This window comes from Lithobates pipiens, unplaced genomic scaffold (genome assembly GCF_037356315.1).
Source record: "Lithobates pipiens isolate NorthernLeopardFrog02 unplaced genomic scaffold, aLitPip1_a1.2 Scaffold_18, whole genome shotgun sequence".
Taxonomy (NCBI): domain Eukaryota; kingdom Metazoa; phylum Chordata; class Amphibia; order Anura; family Ranidae; genus Lithobates; species Lithobates pipiens.
Genome location: NW_027507758.1, coordinates 357,222,629 through 357,246,686, shown reverse-complemented (window position 1 = coordinate 357,246,686; position 24,058 = coordinate 357,222,629). Strand labels below are relative to the sequence as shown.

Below are 24,058 nucleotides of genomic sequence, written 5' to 3'. Positions count from 1 at the left end.
AGTTTTTCTTCTGAATGAGGGGAGGGAGTTTTCCTCCTCCCCCCATTCCAGGTCTGGTTATGGCCTTATGGTCTACAAAATGTTGATGATAAGTCTCTCTCTTTGCTCTTTCCTTTCCCTCTTTACTAACCTCTTTTCCTTTCTAGCTAGCCGCTAGCCTACTGATGCTTTTTCCCTGCAAAGGGAACTCGGATGTGCTAGCATCACCGCCATCGAATAAATCTCTCGTATCTCCTGTATGGAATAAGGTAAGTGACCATAGATTGGGTAGTGTCCATCCCCTTTTACTCCATGGCTAATGACAACAATTCACTGTCTCCCCTACGCATAATGTCCCACAACACTCAGGGCCTAAACTTGCAATCAAGAGATGGAAGGCCTTTCAGGTTTATCAATCTCCTCACGTAGATGTGGTCCTCCTGAGACTCACTTTCCACAGAGGTACACCCCATCGTTCTTCCATGCACATTTCCCCATGTTTACTTGATGAATGCCAAGGACAAGATGAAAGGAGTGGCAATTTTATTTTCCAAACACTGTAAATTTAATTCAATTGGAACACAGAGACCCAGAGGGAAGATTCTTACTGGTAAAAGGTACGATTGATGATAGGCTATATACGTTCATATCTTATTATGCCCACAACAAAGGACAAAGTTCTTCCGACAAATGTTTAACACCCTTGGCCCACTGACAGAGGGTGTCACGATATTGGGTGGTGCCTCTAATACAGCCTTTGACACTGGCCTTGACATATCTAAATCCCTTAAAGCACGACTGATTAGACCTAGCAAAGCTAGTGTCCAATTAGCGTGACTGATTTTTCAGTCTAGATTATCTGACGTATGGAGGGAAATAAATCCAACCGCATGGGACTTCACCCACTTCTCAAATTCACACCAATCTTACTCGTGTATTGATCACATCTTGCTCTCCATCCGTCACATTCCATTGGCCTTTACGTCCACTATCTTAGATGTAGCCTGGTCAGACCACTCTATGGTTTTACTGTCATTGCGCCGAGATATCCATAGACAACATGCCTCACATTGGACTCTCAATCAATTCATCCTGAATGACCCTATCAGAGTAACTGAAATACATGGGGCTTTGCAGGAATACTCCCGCCTCAATGATGTGGGAGATGTTTCTGCAGAGACTCTATGGGCAGCCCACAAGGTGACCATTAGGGGTAAACTTATATAAATTGCAGCACAACGGAAGAAAGAAAAGTTGGTGAACATAGAGAGACTTGAGAGAGATTTTCTCACCCTGAGCAAGCAACATAAAAAAGACCCCACCAAAGTCCCCAGTTCTACTGTTGATGTTGCTCGAGCAGCAAAAAGGTTCTAAATTATCCATTTATTCAATTATTCCACTCCTATTCCCTACCTAAAATTAAACAGGCTGGTGGCACCTTCACCCTGAACCTACAGCGCATAATGAATGCATTCCAGGAATTTTATACTGAATTATATAAAACAGACAAAAACTCAAACCTCACTCAAGTAGAAGAATTCCTGAATGAATTAAACTTGCCAACAAGATAATCACAGAGCAGAAATGGATGCTCCCATTTCCGCTGAGGAGGTTGTGGAGGTTATTAAAGCATTAAAGGGAGGAACGGCACCAGGGCCTGATGGGTTCTCAACACCCTATTTTTCTGAAATCCTAACTCCATACTTCACTAGATTCTTCAATTCAACGACTAAGGGCACCCTAATAGGTAACCAACTCAATATGGTGTATATTTCTGTAATCCCCAAAGCAGGTAAAGACGCAAGCCAAATAGGGGTTTACAGACCCATTTCCCTAATTAATAACAACTTAAAAATCTTAACTAAAGTATTAGCAAACTGTTAAGCATCATTCATAGGCCTTTTTGTCCACAAGGACCAGGTCAGGTTTATCCCTGGTCGGCAGGGACCAGACCAAGTGAGAAGAGCAGTGGACTTTATAACTATATTACAATCAGACTGGGAGGGGGGAAACAAACAAGAGGGCATGCTATTATCATTGGACCTTCAGAAGACCTTTGATTCAGTATCCTGGCCATATCCCTTTGCGTTCCTCAGATGCTGGGGATTCTGCCCGAATGTTATAGGGATCCAGGCCTTATAATCAGAACCAGAAGTTAGAATTCGACTTCAAGGACTTTTCTCCAGCCCAATTTCGATAGCCAGGGGTGCATGGCAGGGCTGCCCCTTGTCCCTCCTGATATTCGCCATAATGATCGAATCTCTGGCAATAGCCATTCGCAAACATCTGAAGATCGGGGGAGTTCAGTGTGGACAAGTAACACATAAATGCGCCCTGTTCGCAGATGATCTGCTGCTCTTTGTAACCTCCCCACCTCCTCTCTACCCGCGATATGTTCACTACTTAATAAATTTTGATATGTTGCAGTTGATAGCTTTTTAGTTTTAAGGTTTGCGCACACGTGCAGACACCATTTCAGTGGTAGAATTACATAATTACTTTTGGATCAGCGCAGTTACATTTCAAATATATATTTCTTCCTAATATATGGTATAGGACTTTGTAACTGAAGCAGATCATATTCCAATTTTATTATTTTTACTTTTTGTGATTATTATAATTTTTGCGCCGATGACACACTTTCTCATTTCGCAATGTAATTTTTGCCTAGGCAAGAGAGGCAGAATTGTTGCCTGCAGCACAAAAAAATAAATAAAAGTTAATAAAAAAATGATCCTATTGTGGGAAAGGGAGAGAGCTGGAGCCAGATGCAAATAATTAATTTTAGGGAGTGAAGGTCCGCTTTAAAAACTATGCCCTACTTGTTTAGCTGACCTAAAAGGTATGCACAGTCCAATGAATGGCTCTATAATATAGTAAAAAATGCAACATATTGTGCAAAAAAATAATACTAATACAGTACATATAAAGATATACTGTATATAGAAATATTGAGCAATACATCTTGTTTAGCTTAAAGCTGAACTGCAGGTTAAGTGAAAAAAAATGACCCTTTCATTGCAAATCAAAGGCCTTTTGTAACATTCTACACATAATGCATTTTTGTAGCAAACAAATTTATTTTGTATTTCTTTGTACTGCATAGTTGTAGTTTATCCTGTAGGTGGTGCTATGTGCTTTTATAATGGTTTAGTATACCTTTCCATGTAAAGGCTGAGTGAGGTGTAGATCTTTGTCTTATTGGTCATGCTGCCTAAAAAATTGCTAAAAATGAAACGATGCTTTGGGAAATCGCAGTAATATATCTCAAGCACTGGTTATCAGTCGAAGCTGGAAAGGTTTTTGACTATATTCCTGCTGTTGGTGTATTCATTTATGGTGAATGTAAGTTACGTTCATTCATCTGCCAGTTTCTGCTGTGTCCTGTTGGCATGCTGCCTCGATGGATTGCTGGAAAAGTAGAAAAACTGCTCTCTGCTAGCAAGAACACTGAGCCAGATCTGAAAAGATAATTTCTTATCTAAACATTAGAGAGGAAAACGACGCACATAGAAAAAAAAAGAATACTATCTAGTCCAGTTATACATTTGTGAAAACCACGGGGGACGCCAGGGGAGTGCTTTTGTTTGCTTCAGCACCCTCAAAAATACTCCTAGCACCCACATTGACAACCTCTCAATGGCAAGTGATGCTGGAGCCTGTGGGGCAGGCCTGTGATTTCACTCAATGTAGCTTTTGTTCCTTGTCCTGCGGGCTGTCCCGCAGTCAGAACCCAGTACACAGAGAACTTTGCTGTCAGCTGTCTATTTCCTTTCTGCTCCTGGTGGCTGTATGACCTGTTTCACACAGGCTTCATCTTGTATAAGAGAAGTGTGAACAGCAAGCTTTGGCAAAGCATTTGCAGAACTTTCAGAAAGATTTGTAGAAGCTTTTAAAGTACAGTTAAGCTCCACTTTGTAAATGTTGAACACAGATCGTAATGGGAGTGCTGATTGTCACTTTAAGCAAGCTGCTAGCAGGCTTCAGTATGCTTTCAACAAGTTTCAAGAAGTGTAGAAACCTGCTAGCAGCTTGCTTAAAGTGGCAATCAGCACGCCTCCCAACTTTGTGAAATTGGAATACCTATTAGCAAAAATACTGTATGTAGGCATAGGACACACACAATGCTACTGCCCTCTAATGCCGCGTACACACGTAGCCGTCTATCCGACGGACTTAGTCTGGCGGACTTCCCGCCAGACTGTCCGTCGGACTTTCCGAACGGGCTACTTGCCCACACACGGCACTTTTTCAGCGGACTAATACGGCGTACTAAGTCCGCCGTAATATCCGCTCTACTTTTGAAATGAGCGGACTCGCCCACGCACGCGGAGGAAAGTCCGCTCATTTCGAGCGCGTCTCCAGGTAGGCGGGGCCCGCGAAGGAGACGTCGCTGGCCCTGCCGCCTGGTATGTACTTAAAGGGGAAGCCCAACGCCGAAAAAAATCGGCGTGGGGTTCCCCCAGGTCCACATCAGACCCTTGTCCGAGCCCGCTACCTGGCCGGCCAGGAAAGGGGGGGCTGCGCGGCCCCCCCACCCCAAAGCACCTTGTCCCCATGTTGATGAGGACAAGGGCCTCTTCCCGACAACCCTGGCCGTTGGTTGTCGGGGTCTGCGGGCGGGGGGGCTTATCGGAATCCGGGAGCCCCCTTTAATAAGGGGGCCCCCGGATACCGCCCCCCCACCCTATGTGAATGAGTATGGGGTACAATGTACCCCTACCCATTCACCTGTAAAATAAAGTACAAAAAAAAAAACAACACAACACACAAGATAAAATAGTTTATTGCACAGCTCCGGGGGTCTTCCGTCTTCGGGGGTCTTCTCACCGGACTCCCCTGCTATCTTCTTGTAGCTCTTTTGCTAGCGGAGGAGCCCGGCCTTCTTCCTCGCCGCCGGCCTCTTCTTCCGACTTCGGGGGTCTTGTCTCCCTCTTCGGTTCTTCTGCTGGGCCACCGCGCCTTCTTCTAGCTCTTTTACAGGCGGTGGCCCGGTCTTCTGTGGCCCGGTCTTATTAAAGGGGGCTCCCGGATTCCGATAAGCCCCCCGCCCTCAGACCCCGACAACCAACGGCCAGGGTTGTCGGGAAGAGGCCCTTGTCCTCATCAACATGGGGACAAGGTGCTTTGGGGTGGGCACCCCCCATGTTGAGGGCACGCAGCCTGGTACGGCTCAGGAGGGGGGGGCGCTCGCTCGTCCCACCCTTTCCTGGCCGGCTGGGTAGCGTGCTCGGACAAGGGTCTGATGTGGACCTGGGGGGGACCCCACGCCGTTTTTTTTCGGTGTTGGGGTTCCCCTTTAAGTCCATACCAGGCGGCGGGGCCAGCGACGTCTCCTTCGCAGGCCCCTCCTACCTGGAGACGCGCTCGAAATGAGCGGACTTTTCTCCGGGTGGGAAAAGTCCGCTCATTTCAAAAGTATGGCGGACTGGCACACACACGGCCGGATTGTCCGCCAAAATGCGAGTCCGGTGGGAAGATTGGAGTGCAAAACTACTTTCTAAGTCCGCCGTAGTTTCGGGTCAAAAAAGTATGCCGGAGGCTACACACGGGGGGATTGTCTAGCGGACTTCAGTTTGCCGGACTTTTCCACCCGCTTGTTTGATCGTGTGTATGCGGCATAAAGGAGAACTATACAAAAAAATATATTATATAAACCCACAAGTGATTTTTCTTACCACTAATATTCCTTTATACTGGCTTCTGAAATTCACAAATGCAACAATTTAGAAATTAGATAAAAGAAGAAAAGTGCATTTTATATACAACTATATACATCAACCAAGAAAAAGACCCACGCCAATACAGGCCAGAAAGTGCTGCTCATCCCCTAAGGACAGGAAAAGATTTGGAAGCAGTTCCCCCAGAGGTGGGATTTTTAGGCAGCAGAATTAAAGGTCAAGTCAATTTTATAAATATTCCAAAGTTTATTGATAAAAGAAAAATTATAAACATGGGAATTAAAAAATGAGCTCCAGTAGGACAATGTTATGAAAAATGTGAATATACAATACAGACTAAAATTTTCCTACGAACAAATGATAGTAACAATTGTTAAAAATCGAAGAAAAAAAAGGTCCTAACACGTTTCAACCCATCCTAGTGGGGTCTTCTTCAGAGGGGTAGTCTGCTGTGGAAAAAACACATCATGAATATACGTGTAAACCATTGTATACACACATGATATATGTATAAATATAGCACAAACATTTCACATAGTTACCCCAAAATGCATATCCAAAACACAAAATCAAGAAAGGGTTTTCCGTCCAAGCTAGAAATCCCTTTAAAATTACCTTCTTTCATCCCGGATGGGAATCCCCAGACATCCCCCAACCATGCGTCCCAAACAGGGGTGGGGCGCCTGTTCAGAGATGCGTTTTACAAGAGGTCACACCAAAAAAGGACCCTCCGACCCGACGTTAACTGGTATGCAGCTAGATCACACCTCCAGCAGAAGTCAATCGGAAAAGGGTGTGGTATAAAATATTTTGGATATTTGTATTTGATAAGTTTAACCACCACTGGTATTTATGGCATAACACCACACATATGGGGAAGTAGATAAGTTCCTATATGTGTTAAGACGTGAGGGAGGGATAGGGGGAGCATTATATCTCTAAGCCCTTGTCCACCGTGTTGTCGGATAATCCAACTGTGTATGGGCTCCATCGGACTGTTTCCGTCGGAATATGCGACGGACAAAGTTTTAGAGCTGGGCTATAAAACTTTCTGACAACATGTTTCGATCTGACTTTGTCCGATTTTGTGTAGAGACCGACAAAGTGCCACGCATGCTCAGATCAAATTCCTAGACCAAAGCTATTGGCTACTAGCCTGAACGTAGTCCCATTGTAACGAAATAACGTCATCACGGTACGTACGATCAGATTTTCCGACAACTTTGTCCGACCGTGTGTATGCAACACAAGTTCCGGACAAATTTTGTTGTCGTAATGTCCGACCATGTGTACAAGGGCTGAGGTAGAAGTCCTATATTGGGGGGACCCAAAAAAACTTGAAATACGTGAGGACGATTGAAATGGTAAAACCCACAATGTGGGTACATCAACCTGTGAAATTAGGGATGGAGATGTGTGAATGAATGAAGTGATGAAAAACCCATACTGGTATGAAGGACTGCTAAGTGACGTGGGATGATATACAGAATGCTGGAAATTATAATGATAGTGAAGGGAAATCATATGGGTGGTGAAGAAAAAACAAGAAATAAAAGTGCTAAGTACAGGGACCTGGCCTTAATATGTGGAAAACGTAAATACTAAGATAATCAAAATATAGGGAAAGGGAGAGGTGGTGAACAGGACAGAAATAACGAAGTGAGATGTGGAAGTGGGTGAATGTGCAGCAATTATACGTGCAAATTGGAATTGAATGTGAAGTGATTATTGCAAAATAAAAAATTTATAAAAGGATTGAAAAGGAGAAAGTGAGGGTGCAATGACAAGTATAATGAAAGGAGCCAGTGATATGAGCAACCTGAAACAATAAAAAAACAATACCTTGAGGTCGCCAAGTATATATTAATTAAAATGTTGATATATAGCGTAAATTAATGTGAATGCTGAATATATCAATAATTATTGCTCCATCCAGAAAAAAAAAAAGGAAAAGCTACGAAAGCACCCAATCTAAAGGAAAAATATATATATATATATTTTTATATTATATGTATCTATGTGGGTGGTTTCCAAATGACCCCCACATCTAATTTACACATATGGTATTAGCCAATATAATATTAAAATTGTATATAGATAATATTAACATACCGGTTAGAGGGTAAACATTGGTGTTGATCCTCCTGTGTTTGAGAGCAAAATTAGCTATTCCTATTTAGGAGCCCTCTATATATATGGTATGCGCCAATCCTATCCTTTTGTGTGCTGCAGCAGGTGTATGTAATTCAGCCGTTATTCCCAATTATTTCGGAGGGACATGGCTGCCTGTTGGCTAGCCTTGTGTGGCTTCCCCGGCATCCCGGAAGGCCATAGAGTGGACCCGCTTTTGTGTCATTCATGTCGGAAAGGCGTGACGTACGCACGTCACGGCGCACCCGCAGGGCCCCGCGCATGCGCCACAAAATGCGGCATCCGTGAATGTCCAAGGATGCCGCCGGCAAGGAGGGGGTTGCATTTGCCGGTGTCTTGTCAAATAGCGTCCTCCATCAGATAGTGTCCCCTGCGTACTGCGCATGCGCAGTACACAGAAACACAGATTCTGAAAATTGCAGAGGATGAACGGCGCCTGCGCCGTGAGTCCAGGTTCTATCCCCACTATCCAAGTGGACATAGAGCTAGCATAAAAAAGAGCCGAGCGCAGCGAGGCCGAGCTCGAAGTGTGGCGAGCGAAGCTCGCCCGCGAGGGGCCCTCTAAAATTCACAACCCTATGTCCGCTTGGATGGTGGGGCTACCACCTCCACTCACGGCGCAGGTGCCGTTCAGCTTCGGAAATTTTCCGAAGCTTCGTCTGCTCTGTACTGTGCATGCGCAGTACGGAGTGGACACTATGTGATGCCCGGACTCTATACGCCAGCACACCGGCAGAAGCGGGACCCGTCCACTTCCGCCATATCGAGCTGCATATACGGGAGCCGAAGGGTGAACATTGGCTCCTCCCCCCCTTGCCGGGGAGACACATCTAAAAGAGACACCCCCCCAAAAGGAGGCAGAGGGAGAGGAACATCCGGACCATTCACACATCTCCATCCCTAATTTCACAGGTTGATGTACCCATTTTGTGGGTTTTACCATTTCACTCTTTCTCACGTATTTCACATTATTCAACTATTTTTTTTTGGGTCCCCCAAAATAGGACTTATACCTAACAGATATAATGCTCCCCCTATCCCTCCCTCACGTCTTAACACATATGGGAACTTATCTACTTCCCCATATGTGTGGTGTTATGCCATAATTACCAGTGGTGGTTAAACTTATTAAATACAAAAATACAAAATATTTTATACCACACCCTTTTCCGATTGACTTCTGCTGCAGGTGTGATCTAGCTGCGTCCCAGTTAATGGACTCATGCCGGCTTGGAGGGTCCTTTGTTGGTGTGACCTCTTGTGAGAAGCATCTCTGAACAGGCGCCCCTCCCTGTTTGGGACACATGGTTGGGGGACGTCTGGGGATTCCCATCCGGGAGGAAAGAAGGCAATTTTAAAGGGATCTCCAGCTTGGACGGAAAACCCTTTCTTGATTTTGTGTTTTGGATATGCATTTTGGGGTAACTATGTGAAATGTTTGTGCTATATTTATACATATATCATGTGTGCATACAATGGTTTACACATATATTCATGATGTGTTTTTTCCCCAGCAGACTACCCCTCTGAAGAAGACCCCACTAGGTTGGGTTGAAACGCGTTAGGGCCTTTTTTTTTCTTAGATTTTGAACAATTGCCACTATCATTTGTTCGTCTGAAAATTTTAGTCTGTATTGTATATTCACATTTTTCATAACATTATTGTCCTACTGGAGCTCATTTTTTAATTCTCATGTTTATAATTTTTCTTTTATCAATAAACTTTGGAATATTTATAAAATTGACTTGACCTTTCATTTTGCTGCCTAAAAATCCCATTCCCACCTCTGGGGGAACTGCAACTATATACATCAGACCAAAATTAAGGACAAATGAGGAGAGTAGAGGGACTTGGTTCCAAATCAGGGACAGTCCCTCAAAATCAAGGACAGCTGGGAACTATAAATTAGCACTCCTATTGGGGTGGTACGTTAAAAGCTTACACAAAGCTTGCTGGAAGCTCTGCAAATGCTTTTTCAAAGCTGTTCACCATGCTCTTATACAGGCTGAAGACCATGTGAAACAGGCCTTATTTAACGAAGAAAGAGGAACAGCTCAGTCTTGGCACAGCATGCCCCCTCCTCAGGTATAGCAGAGAATGCCCAGAGTCTGCACTGAAGTTCAGGAGGTCTGTTTTTCTGTGTTGTAATGCAAATGGCTAATGTGAAGGGAGATGAGGGGTGGCTGCATGGAATTGGGGGGGAGGTCTGTAGTGCTATGGTGTCTGCATGGGGGTAAACATTTGGTGGCCGCATACAGGAGGGCTAATTGTAGCACTGCAATAATGCCACATAGTGCTACGGTCTCTTAGCCCCCAACATTGTAGTCAGCTTGGGAGCTAGAAGACTGTGAAGCACCCTATAAGAAGGGAGAGAAAGAGGTTCTGACACCAACAAAGGGGCTTATTTTAGTGAAAGCAATAATGGGAGTTATACTTGTTTCTGATGGCAAAGATTGACACATTTTACTCCATCCATGGGGCATACTGTCATACCCAATCTCAATCTCCCAGGAATGATCGGTTCGGCGGGGATGAGCTGTGATCACCGATCTCCTTTGTATAGATTTTTAGCTGACAGCCGATTCTTTTCTCCCTCCTGCGGTTGGCAGCTAAAAAGCTATACAGGGAGATCGGTGATCACAGCTGTCTCTTCAGCCGCACCAATCATTCCCAGCTCCTCTGTTTGCCTCCAGGGCCACCTTCATGTCCTTCTCTGCCCCCGTTCTCCTCCAGCCCCCTCCATGTCCTTGTCTGCCCCGTTCTCCTCCGGCCGCCTCCATGTCCTTCTCCACCCTGTTCTCCTCCGGCCCCCTCCATGTCCTTCTCCAACCCCATTCTCCTCCGGCCCCCTCCATGTCCTTCTCCACCCCTATTCTCCTCCGGCCCCCTCCATGTCCTTTTCTGCCCCGTTCTCCTCCGGCCCCCTCCATGTCCTTCTCCACCCCTATTCTCCTCCAGCCCCCTCCATGTCCTTCTCTGCCCCATTCTCCTCGGGCCCCCTCCATGTCCTTCTCCACCCTGTTCTCCTCCGGCCCCCTCCATGTCCTTCTCCAACCCCATTCTCCTCCGGCCCCCTCCATGTCCTTCTCCACCCCTATTCTCCTCCGGCCCCCTCCTTGTCCTTCTCCACCCCCCATTCTCCTCCGGCCCCCCTTGTGCCCAGCAGCCGGCTCCCCTCCTCTCCCGCCAGATGCAGGGGGAACTAGTTAATGGACACAGCATGCGAGATCGCTCCTGTGTCCTGTGATAAATGAGCAGAGTAAACTGGGTTTACTGTGCTCAGTTTATGAATGGACAGGAGCCTCTGTCTCCTGTTCATTCATCTTTAGTGCTGATAAATGGACTGGGGAATGTGTGTCTTCAGTCCCTTTGTCTCTCTCAAAGGGGGGCTGTCAGGGGTCTGTTTATTATTGCACTGCACTGGTTATGATTGTGCTAGGGTTATTGTGCTGAGGTTATTATTCTGCTGCAAAGGTATTATTGTGCTGGGATTATTGTGCTGTGAGGGTTGTTATTGTGTTTTTTTTGTGCTGTGGGTTATTGGTTGGTCTGACACATGTTGGGGATTATCATTGCTGGTCCTGTCATCTGCTGGGTGTTATTGTTGGTCCTGACACTTGGTGTGGGTTATTGTCTGGGATTATCATAGCTAGCCCTGTCACCCACTGGGTGTTATTGCTGGTCTTGACACTTGCTGTGGGTTATTGCTTGGGATTATCATAGCTAGCCCTGTCACCTTCTGGGTGTTATTGCTGGCTTTTACACTCGCTGGGGTTTTTTGCTGGGTATTGTTATTGCTGGTCTTGTCCCCTCCAGGGGGTTATTACTTGCCCTGACACATGCTGAGAGTTATCATTGCTGGCACTGACACCACTGCTGAGGTTAAATGTTGTTGCCACATTCTCTTCAGTGTATGCCCAGGCCCTATACCCTAGCAAAGTAAAGGGACATGCTACAAGCTATACACTTTGAAGATCCACTTTAGCCCACGTCCATTTTTTTACCACACTCACAAGCACGCAGTGGGTGTTGTGGGTAGCAGGCAGCCCACCCAACACACATTTTTTTTTACTTCCTAATTCCTTCAAGGTGTCACTCCGAATTCTTTTCAAACGCTGGCATCCATGGTTTAATTTTTACACCTACTGACTCCAAATATAAAACTAATTTTTAAGCTTGTTGTTCAGCAACATAAGGAATACTGCTGCATACTTATGACTACCGAGACTCTGGGAATGGTTTCCATAAATTGTGCCTGTATTTCTCAGTGTTTATTATCATTATGTTATTATAGTATGGGATTCAACACTGCGATTACTTAACTCCCCCATTTATATTCCCAGTACCAGTGCAGCACTCCCCAAAAAAATTGTCTGGAGTCGCCCCTGGTGAAAACCAATAAAGCTGAATAGTATGAATATTTTTGCATAAATACATTGATCCAACTTGCACTTTTGGAAGTATGCATGTGTCATACCTGTGGGATCCCAACTATAGCTGGAAATCACTGCAGTAGGCCCTGCTGCTACAGTCATGGTTTTGCATATGTAATAAGCAAAATGTTTAGGCTGGGTTCACACTATTGCAAATTGGATTCAGGTTTCCCGGCATCCAAATTGCATAGCAGGAGATTATGACCGTCTCTCTATGGAGCCGGTTTACACATCTCCGCATCGGCTCGAGTGCGAATTTCCCTGTGCATCTTTTGGTCCATTTCAGGTTCGAATTCAGACCAAACTTTGGGCTGAAATTAGACCTGAAACCGTGAATGGAGATGCACCAGACTTCTGCTGTGAGCCACATGCAGCTTAGAAGTGAACCCAGCCCTAAAGCAGTATTAGGCTATGTTTTTTTTTTTAAATGGGCACCCAAGTGGTTTATGCCATAATGTGCCAGGATACACAGCATTTCAGCACATCATGACAACCGTAGTAACCTGTCAAACAAAGCCCTCCAGGGCTAAGCTGTCACTGCTCCCAATAGTAACATGCACTTCCTTCTCTTGGTCTTTCTTCTGGGTTCGCTCTCTCTGGCCTCTTCAATGTCCAGGCCATGATGAAGCCACTCCCACACATACACATGGGAGTAGTCAGATCATCAAGATTTCGCAATTAAGTGAAGCAGCGCCACACACACACACACACAACCAATAAAGTGCAATCTTCAAAAATAACACAATATAAAGAGCAAAAAACTAAATTCATAAAAACAGTCAAAGTGAAAATGCAGTAATAATATTCAAAAAAGTGCTTATAATAGATCAAAGTGCAAATATGTGAAATTAAATGGCAATAATAGCCCAAACTGTAGAAAACCTAGAGCTTCCCAGATAACTAAATAGTCTCAACTGTGAAAATTAGTACAAAAGAGGAGCAGGAGGGAAGAAGTGGAAAAGTGGAAAAAACAGGATTAAATGTGATGATGGCTTGTAGATCACTTTTTTCAATTCACACACCCTGTGTTCTAGCCTCTAACCTTTAAGGTAGACCCCAATGGGTCTAGTTACGCATCAAGATCACTAGTGGCAATCTATGCTTCCTTCCTCTTTGCTGGAGATATCACAGCGGGACAGAAAACGACTGCAGCTGTAAAGGAGAAATAATTATTTTCCTTTGTGGTTTCTGCTTTAAAACAAGGTAGTAGTTAAAATGGATAACATTTTATTTAAAAGTAGCAACTTACATCTTAAATACCAAAGATCAGCAGCTGCAGTCGTTTTCTGTCCCGCTGTGATATCTCCAGCAGAGAGGAAGGAAGCATAGATTGCCACTGGTGAATACCTTGATGTGTGACTAGACCCATTGGGGTCTACCTTGGAGGTGAGAGGCTAGAACACATGGGGTGTGGATTGAAAAAAGTGATCTACAAGCTATCATCACATTTGATCCTGTTTTTTTGCACTTGGACACTTTTCTTACCTTCCCCTCCTCTTTTGCACTAATTTGCACATTTGAAGAGACTATTAATTATTTTTGAAGCTCTATGCACAGTTTTCTACAGTTTAGACTATTATTGCCATTGCATTTCACATTATACATTACTGCATATTTGTACTTTGATCTATTATAAGCACTTTTTTTGAATATTATTATTGCATTTTTACTTTGACTGTTTTGATAAAATTTTTTTTTCCTCTTTATATTGTTATTTTTTTGAAGACTGCACTTTATTGGTTATCTAAGAGTGTGTGTGTTTGTGTAAAGATATATATATAGCGCCACTTCACTTGATTGCTAATATATCATTTTGGTGCTGGTGACACTTCAGAAGTCCAGCAGCTATATACACATTTTATTTACACTTTTAATTATTTATATTTTAATCTCAAACAGTAGCACTCAAGTACCCCACTTGTTTATGTCATCAAGCTTTCGGCATCACAGTTTTTTTTTTTTTATATGACACATTTGGTGAGACTTATCAGGACAAGGCATGAGAAGAGTTGTCACTGTGACAGGAAGACACAACCAAAGTTCTACCTCTGTCCCTCACTATAGAAATGTGCTTTTGTTTTTGTCCCATTGGAGGAATTTCCCAACACTCCCTGTCCTGGTAGGAAGAAAGGTGAAAGATCCCCAACACAGACACAGACAGCATAATCTTTCCAAAACAAAATGCATTAACGGGAATTTGGGCTTTAATGCCCATCAATTCTTGAAATCTTTATAAAGCAGTGTTCATCAACCCCGTCCTCAGGGCCCACTAACAGGCCAGGTTTTATGTATTACCTTGGGGGAAATGCAGACTAGAATACTGCAGACTAGAATACTGCAATCACTGAGCAGCAAAAGATATTACCTGTGATGTATTTCAGTGCCAGGTACTCACCAGAGCCGAAGTGCTGAGAGCGGCTTCCCTTGCAGCTGGGTGCACAGTACCCCTGAGGATGGAACAGTGGGTACAGGGCACGGAGGGGCACGGGTTGCCAGCAGTTGACTTGTATGCAGAAGGTCTTCTGAAGGAAGAGATGCCTGTGCAGATGGTCTTGGAACTTGTTAGAAGGGAACGCCCAGCAGGGGTTCTAACACCTGGAGTGAAGGACAGCAGGAGGCCGAGGGTCAAACACCAGGGAGATTAGATCAGAGTCCAAGAGCAAGCCAGGTCATACACAGAGGTCAGTCCATGGATCCAGGCATCACAACACAGGGAATAGGCAGAGACAGGGAATAGGCAGAGACAAGTCTAGAAGGCAGGCCGAGGGTCAAACACCAGGGAGATTAGATCAGAGTCCAGGAGCAAGCCAGGTCATACACAGAGCAAGCCAGGTCACACACTTAAGAAGAATCTGCACTATATGCATGGATTGAACACTTATATATTCATATGCTGATCTACATAGAGGAATTATATCCCTTTTTTATAAATATATTATCATCTATCTTATGCATTTGGACTTATCTATTCTGTAAGGCATCTATTTATTAATTGGCTGCTATTGTGGTGTTTAAGCTGATTTTTCAGAGGTCAGGTGCACAGTACGGTGCTACCTGTGCCTCTGCATGATACCAATTTACACTTCTTGAGTATATTATATATACTATTGTATTTAATTATTCATCACTTGTTCACTTTGCACTTTAATATGGATGTTTGCACAAGTTTTGTTCTATTGTTTACATTAGCAATATTTGCACATTTGAAATTTTTCTGCAATTTCTTGCACTGGTTGCACAATATTATATGTTGTTGTCACGTAGCACTTTAAATAGTAAGGTAAAAATGACTGAAGCTGGCTGTTTAGGATTGCAATATATCTGAACTCAAATCTTTTCTCTTTTTGTCGTGCCTCTTTATATCTATAATTATTGGTGTCTTATGAGAATTACAGCATTATACTGCTTATACTTAGTATCATCCCTTTATATATTTTATAGAACAGCGCAGCACCACCCTCTTTATTCAATAACATCTACTAATAATAGGTGTAAAATGTACCAGTAAAGAAAAAAAAAAGGAATAATGACCCTCATCTTTTGTCCGCAGGACCTGGGCAAGAATGCCATCACACTATAGCAAAAAAGGTTAAATAGATGAAGTGATCATTAGAGGGGGGTACCACATCCCAAAATATGGATATTTAAAGAAAAAGAAGGGGAAACTAGAGGGGCTGGAGGGTAACCAACCCCCGGGACTTTTAAACGGTACCCTAGTAGAGGCAAAACAGTCGCATGCCCAAAGTAAAATACACAGAATTTTATTTTGAAATACAAACAAATGTTAAAAACATTGATAGAGAAAATATGAATACAAGTGTCAGATACTGATGTACATAGCGGGTACAAAATCACAGATGACCATACATGTTACCAATCTATACATAAAGATGCTGCAATTTTCAACATGTTTCGCTCCCTTGAGCTTCCTCAGGATGTTGCAGCTAACGTTAAAAACTGGAAAATAAGTTGAAAAATAAGTAAATTGCCAATATATTCAAAATAATTTTTTCCAGGCAAAGTATGTTTATATTCAATGTCTATTGATGTAAATCAAACTTTAGACTAACAAAAAAACTATTTGTAACAAGTTATAAAAAACAAAAAAAGAGAAGTATTTGAGCATAAGGCATAGATATGAACAATTGTTCAAACTCACAAACTATCAGTCAGTATATTGTACATACTAGTAAAGATTTATAAAGAAAATAAAAATGCAACAATGGCCTTCTTACCATGTGGGTCATAGCTCCAAGCTTATGTAAAATTCTACAAATTAACTTTGATCACACCTGAAAAGATGGGGGGAACAACTAAGAAAAAGTCACAGAAGAACATCGGCAGTCCCAAGCAATCTGCAGAGGCATGAAATGATGGTAGTGAGCAAAGAATATTAATTGAAATGTAAAGCCAATATCTGATTAGTCAGATACTGCTAATACAAAAACATACCTGAAAGGTGACAGCGGTAGGATATGTAGAATCAATGCAGGCTAGCTAGGGCGATATACCTTTAAATGTCTGGGTATTGTCAGACTAACTTTAAACAGAATCCTCTGAGTATCCAAATCGCCTGTATAAGTCAATGGCAAAAACAAAGAGGGATAATATTGGTCAGCAAGACCAGATCAGATGAAAATCAAGATTAGTTAAAACTTCTAAGTCAGTACATAGTCCCTCTGGATAAACCTAGACAGACTAGAGTGTACCTTGGTATAGGAATGTCAAGAGCGATGCAGCGCTAAACCGTTATTGCACCCAGAGTAACGGGAGGTCCTTCACCGTCTCAGGCAGTCACTTCACATAGATCCTGGACAATACTGAAAGGTATTCTGAAATTTTGTGAGAAGACTCTTTTGCAATGGAGTGGGCTGTCTTTTCACAAGTGAAGTACTTACTCTGGAAGGAACCACTTGCTGTGAACAGTAGACACAAATATACTGTAAAAAAGACACTCAATTGGTGTAGAAAGCGGCAACGATTAAACCCTATACTAGGGGCAATCTTAACTAGGAAGTATTACACCACTACAACAGTCCAGCAGTCTATAATATAATTACCACTTCTTCACTGGCTAGCTTGTTGGGGCCTAACTTATGTTGGAGCACTCAGGTTAATGTCCCTTTAGGTTAGAATTGATACAGACACTGACTGTTTGTTTGTTACTTGGAGACAACACTGTCCTTTTTTGGTTAGTAATCTGTAATGTTATTTTGGCCTCTTACTTCTGGGGTCAGCAGGTGATTATCTGTTCACTATGTGAAGTGCAGCTGCTCAATGTCCGTAGCATCCTTCCCCTTGGTCAGGCAGCACAGGCACCACCAACATCCGTTGCTCTCTCCAATGTCCCAAGATATCTGTCACTGTGCCTATCAGGTGTATCGGTGAGTAGGAAAACCAGCAGGGAACCACCTCTCCTCTTTGCTCCAGTACCTTGTGGGATCTGCAGTTTCCTCCTTCCAGCTCACTAAGCTAGCTCAGTCTGTCAGCACTACATTTCCCACAATCTTAGCAGCCCACATCCTGTATGTCTTCCTACTGGGTAGAGAGCAGGCTCAACATTGGCAGCAAATGGCTCTAAGAGTCTCCTCTTGTGGCTGAGCCTGTGTATACTGTAAGTCTCCCCTGCTGCCAGACACAGAATCTTTTTTCTATAAGTGCTGCAGACTGGGCTACACAAGATGTTGCTTGCTATGCATTCCCCAGGAAATTTCCTGGAAGGACAGTGACAGTACACCTAGTGATGTGGAAGACAGAGTTAAGGCAAGTATGAATCTAACTTTTTATGAGTGTGTAGCAGGTGTCTCACTCTATAACCCACAACCTCGCCAGGAAAGCCACCGCAATGCACACAGGCTTTCCAGCCTGAAAGAGGGAGAGTTTCACTGACTCACTGAGTTTTAATGTCATGTCCCTATCTAAAACGACCCCATAGCTTTCTATGGGGACAGAAATACAATAGCCAGCATGCTCTAGGAGGCAGGAAACAAGATCTTGCTTATATGAGGAGATTGTCACGGTCCCTACCGTGTGTTTTAGGCGGCCAGGCGTGGTTGCGCCCCAAGTGGTTCTGGGTGGTATTGAACTAATGACTGTTTGTTCTTGCTCCTGTTTCTTTACCTCTGAGCCACACCTCAGTTCTATTCTGCCTGCTTTCCAGCCATGCCTAGTTTTGCATAAAGTACTGTGGGCAATTCTGTTTGTACCTGTGACTCTTGGATCAGTTGTGGCAGGTTACCTAATCAGCTGGGTATAAAACACTGCCTCACTCTGAGGGCTTTGTCAGTTCATTGTCTCTTGTCACCAAAGGTACCTGTATTCCAAGACTGACCCCAGCTTCTGACCCTGGCTTGTATTTAGTTTATGCTGACTTCTGGAATCCTGGACAATGGCTTTACTTCGATGATCCCTTGGCTATTCCTGTCAAGTCCCCGTGCACAGATTCACATCCCAGGTAGCTTATCTCTTTGTTACTGTGGGCTGTGTGTATTTGCAAGGGTGAGCGTACATCTCTGCACCATGGACTCCAACCTAGGTAAGCCCTCACAGAGATTTCAGTCAGTGACCGTGAGGCAGTGAAAGAGATCAGACCCGATGGAGAGATGCTGTCTGTCAGATGATCTCCCCACAAGATTCAGGCCTCCATCGCCAGTGGGGATGTCCTTCCTGAGAGAGGGGGGTCCCAGGTGCATAATCCAGATGCACCTGTACCGATGGTGAAGAATTCCAGTGTGAGGTGACTAGTCAGGTTGCCAAGAGAGCCTGTCGTTTGGGCCTTGACCACAGGATTTGGTGAGAAGGCATTTTGCTCATCTGCAGGGAACAGAGACACTGCACCATAGAAGGAGTATGAACACTGTATACAGGCAGTCATCTTGCTGACACTTGTAGTGCCACAGGGATAAGGGATAAGGCTATCCATTTCTGGGACACTGTATACAGACATCATTGTCCTCTCACGTTGCTGAGGAAGATCCTGCCTGTTTCGCTTGATAAGCTGGGCCAGTTGTGTTGTTTGGGCCCGCTATAGAGGAGTTTAAGGGCACCAATGAAAGTGGCTAGCTGAAGACACCAAATCTTATCTTTTCTTCAAAAGGACTGAAGCTACTAGTGCCATACAGATCCACACACATATATTCAGGGCTCTGTATATGCATTGGGTGTATGGGACAGTTTATCTAAAAAATTAAAGTGTTTCACCCAAAAATGGAACTTCCGCTTTTTGGACTCCTCCCCCCTCCGGTGTCACATTTGGCACCTTTTAGGGGGGAGGGGGAGCAGATACCTGTATAATCCAGGTATTTGCTCCCACTTCAGGGCATAGATAGCAGCAGTATCAGTGGATATCTATGCTATATTCGGCTCCTTCTCCATCCCCCCTGCTGTCTTCTGGGAGACACACAGGTCCTAGAAGACAGCAGGGACCAGTGGAATTGCGCAGAGCAACTCGCGCATGCGCAGCAGGGAACCAGGTTGTGAAGCCGCAAGGCTTCACTTACTGATTTCCTTACCGAAGATGGCGGTGCCTCCACCTGAGAGCCAAGGGACAGATCAGCGTCGGGTGCTGACATCGCGGGTGCCCTGGACAGGTAAGTGTTCATATTTTAAATGTCAGCAGCTGCAGTATTTGTAGCTGCTGACTTTAAAAAGAAAAATGCATTTGGCTGAACTCCACTTTAAGCCATTACCTGTTGACTTGAATAGAGTGTTTAAAGTTGGGCCTGTGGTGTCAGGGGACAGAAGAGAGAGGCCTGACACCTATCAGAGTAATTTCTCTGCTCTCCTCCTGTCTGAACTCATAGAGCCAATCTGAGTAGAAGTAACCAATCCAATTTAAAGTGTCATATTGTGCTTTATTCGCCTCTGCTCTCGGGGACATTCTCAGGTTTGGAATCCCCTGAAAGAAGCTCGAACATAGGATTGAGAGCTATATTTCTCTTAAATCTAAGTTATTGCACTCTAGTTGATTACTTCAAAATATACTGTTACTCAGGGGTCAAGTCATGGGGAAAAAAGTGTGGAAACTCCCACCCAAGATCCACTCCCCCACCAAAAAATTTTAAAAAATGATACGCTCATATGCACGAACACTTCAAAAGTGGTATTTTTCATCCAATTTTCGTATTGTGTGTATGAAGCTTAACTTAAAAAAAACAATCCTCAATAAACATAAATACGGTAATTCTCTGAATAATCAGCATTCATTCAATTGTGCTTCCATGCAAATGTGAACATCATGTTCTGATCTTTATTGGGGAATGTTATTTTGTATATAGTGTGTTTATGTGGTGAGTTTACACTTTTCATTGAACAGAGTTTGGATAACACAGGGTTAAACGGAAAGGTCATGAATGAACTGCACATTATCTGGGGAGAATGCTTGGGGAGATAGTGATGTGTTCCTGCTTAGGAGATGTATGTTAGCTTGGGGGGGCTGCAAACTCTGCAGGAGCTCCAACACACACTCGCTGCTATTCCAACCCTTCACATATTTCCACATAAACTTCCCTCCTGGCATTAAACTTTGCCAGGTATTGTGCTCAGCTTACCACCCCAAAGTGATGTTCCTCCCTCAGCTTACCTCTCTCCCTGCATGTCCCGTGAGCAGAATAGCTTATCTACACGTCAGCTAGACCTGACCTACCCATCAGCTAGACCTGATCTACCCGTCACCTAGACCTAGACCTGATCTACCCGTCACCTAGACCTAGACCTGATCTACCCGTCAGCTAGACCTAGACCTGATCTACACGTCAGCTAGACCTAGACCTGATCTACCCGTCAGCTAGACCTAGACCTGATCTACCCGTCAGCTAGACCTAGACCTGATCTACCCGTCAGCTAGACCTAGACCTGATCTACCCGTCAGCTAAACCTGATCTACCCGTCACCTAGACCTGATCTACCCGTCACCTAGACCTGATCTACCCGTCAGCTAGACCTGATCTACCCGTCAGCTAGACCTGATCTACCCGTCAGCTAGACCTGATCTACCCGTCAGCTAGACCTGATCTACCCGTCAGCTAGACCTGATTTACTCGTCAGCTAGCTGTGATTGACAGGTAGATCAAAGCAGAAGCTGTCATGGGGCCCCCTACTGGCAATGCCTGAATGGTCAGGTGTGCGGCACTTACTATTGCGAGCTGTGTCAGCACCTGCTGCTGTAGCACCTGCCACACACCTCGCATACTTCAAAGTCTTGCAGGACATGGCTGCTAACGGGAACTGAGTTCCTGTTGTGGAAAAAGTACAGGAACTCCGTTCCCATGCGTCCCCGCAGGACTTGAGCCCTGCTGTTACTGTCTGTTATTCTTTCACAGAAATATTGCAGTAAAGACAATTAGTGTGTTTTATCATAACGTGTGTTTCTTATTGGTCATTGCACATACGCTATTGCCAGGTGTGCCAGAGGGGGGTGAGGTTGTTATTAGGGTTGAGAGACAGAGTAACGGACTGAACAAACTTAAGCACCTCCTTCGGGGCTATCGCTACATTTTACACCTACTAACAGTAGGTGATTTGTAAAGGGGAAGAGGCCTGGGCAATTGAAGCAGACCTTGCATTTTACTGCAAGGTCCAATTTAAGGACCTGGAGGCATTCTCTTTCTAAATGGCACTCCTTTCCAACAATAACCCATAGCAACAAGTCAGATTTATTAATTGTCCACAAGTGTACAAAATGGTAAAGATTGTAAGTAAATTGTGGGTTATGCCACTTTGCACATAGTTTAATCACTGCATTTTCCATCATTTCTTCTAACAAACAAATGCTTCCTGGAGCTATTTGCTTTTACTCTCTCCAAAGTCAGCTAAAAGTAAAGAGCGTGCTTCAGGTTATTTGCTGTTTCAGGAAGCAAAATGATTAGAACCACCTTTGCCACAAATGTTCTGGTAATCGCATTTTGCATTTTTCTAGAAGGTATTACTGCAGCACATTTTTCTAAGCATATTTTCTTCTAACTACTACAAAAGTTGTAGAACCAGTCCGTCAACCATAAGTATGATTGTAATATTATAAATGAAGAGTTCTGAGTCCCTAAGGCTATTTATTGAAAGAGCAACATAATAACTAAGCAAGCACCTAAACAGACAAATGAAATACATATACTGTATGAGAGCTTTTTTACCTGCCAAATGATTTGTATTTCTATCCATGCAGTCCTGAGATTTACACAGTTCTGCCTTGTCTAGCAAGAAAAGGCCCCTTTCTCTGCAACAGTTTCACTTTCACACACACGTCTCCTCCCTGGATACAACAGGAGGAGCAGCACATTGACAAGCTTATTCTTAATTCAAACTTAATCCTTCCTCATTCGATTGAAAACTAATAAAAAAAAATGTGTCCTACACATACAATTTATTGATTACAAAGCTGCATTCATTTGTTTCCTTAAGCCCCTGGTTCACACTGCTGCGACTTTGAAGGCGACTTCTTTAACCACTTTTAAGCCCCCGGAAAGTTTCACCCCCTTTCATAGGTTGGACTTGTGTCTTATTTCAACCTCACCTACAATGTAACTATGACCAGGCCATTTTTTACGATACAGCACTGCGTTACTTTAACTGATAATTGTGCGTTCATGTAATGCTGTACCCAAACAAAATTGATGTCCTTTTTCCCTACAAATAGAGCTTTCTTTTGGTGGTATTTGATCACCTCTGCGGTTTTTATTTTTTGAGCTATAAACAAAGAGCAACAGTTTTGAAAAAATAACAATATTTTTTACTTTCTGCTATAAAACATGCTACACGTTTTTAGTGAAAAAAAATCCCAATAAGCTTATATTGATTGGTTTGCGCAAAAGTTATCGCTTCTACAACCTATGGGATATTTTTTAGGGCATTTTTATTTTTACACTTTTTGGGGACCGGTGACACTAATAAAGTGATCAGCGCTAAAGAAAATGCACTCTTGCTGTACTAATGACACTGGGTTAACTGTGTTCCTAGCCTGTGTTTTTCTAAACCATGGGAGGTGCTTTTAGTAGGGGAAGACATGGATCCTAGTCCCTGCTTTGCAGAGTGTGCTCCTAGGGAGTGCTTTCTAATTGTGCGGGGGATGGCTTAACTGGAAGAAGAGAGAGATATGTGTTCCTGCTTAGCAGATACACCAGATCTCCATCTTCCTCTCCGACAGAACAATGGCCTACCGTGTTTACATAGGCAAACTGCCGTTCTGCCTCTCCTGTCAACAATCGGTGAGTCCAATCACAGCAGTAGACAGTCATCTCAGAAGAAGCCACAATGTACAGGCACGTTGTTTCGCGCAGCCTGGTCACCCTTCCATAGTAAATGTGAGGTGGGCGGTCTGGAACTGAAGTTAATGCAAGTTGTACCGAAGTGGCACCAAAAGTAGTGCAGGAACCTTTTTTCTAAGTCGGAGAGAATTGAGTCGCATCGATTAGAATAGTTCCATTGCAGTCAATAGGGCACGACTTGTAATGCAACTTTGGACTCTCAAGTTGCATGACAAGTCGTGGTAGTGTGAGCCAGTGTATCTGTTTGAAGTTCAGCTGTAAGGTTCGGCATACAAAGGAAATTTTCGCTAGTGCAATTGTGCTACCAAAATAATCTGCAATTGCATCCATGTGCAGTTACATGTGGTAGCAATCGATCACACAGATTTGTAGGCTTGTGCTATCATTAGTGATTAATCACTACTACATGCTACACTCCATTGTTTTCCATGTGTAGCGATCAGTTGGTTATTGCCAGCAATTAATCTAGGGTGATCAAGAGTGGTGATCACTGGAGCCCTTGTCCACTTTTGTCCAACCTAAGAATACACAGCATACAACTGACTTTGTTGTATA

General features: G+C 43.7%; 1 long non-coding RNA gene across 1 annotated transcript; it reads right to left on the bottom strand.

The window, feature by feature from the left end:
• Positions 1–15,990: 15,990 nt before the first annotated feature.
• Positions 15,991–22,492, bottom strand: LOC143990169 (uncharacterized). Its single transcript, XR_013277192.1, has 4 exons — positions 22,373–22,492; positions 16,698–16,818; positions 16,481–16,600; positions 15,991–16,202 (listed from the first exon to the last, which is right to left on the bottom strand). It is a non-coding gene; the product is annotated as an uncharacterized LOC143990169 (long non-coding RNA).
• Between the last annotated feature and the right edge of the window lie 1,566 nt (positions 22,493–24,058).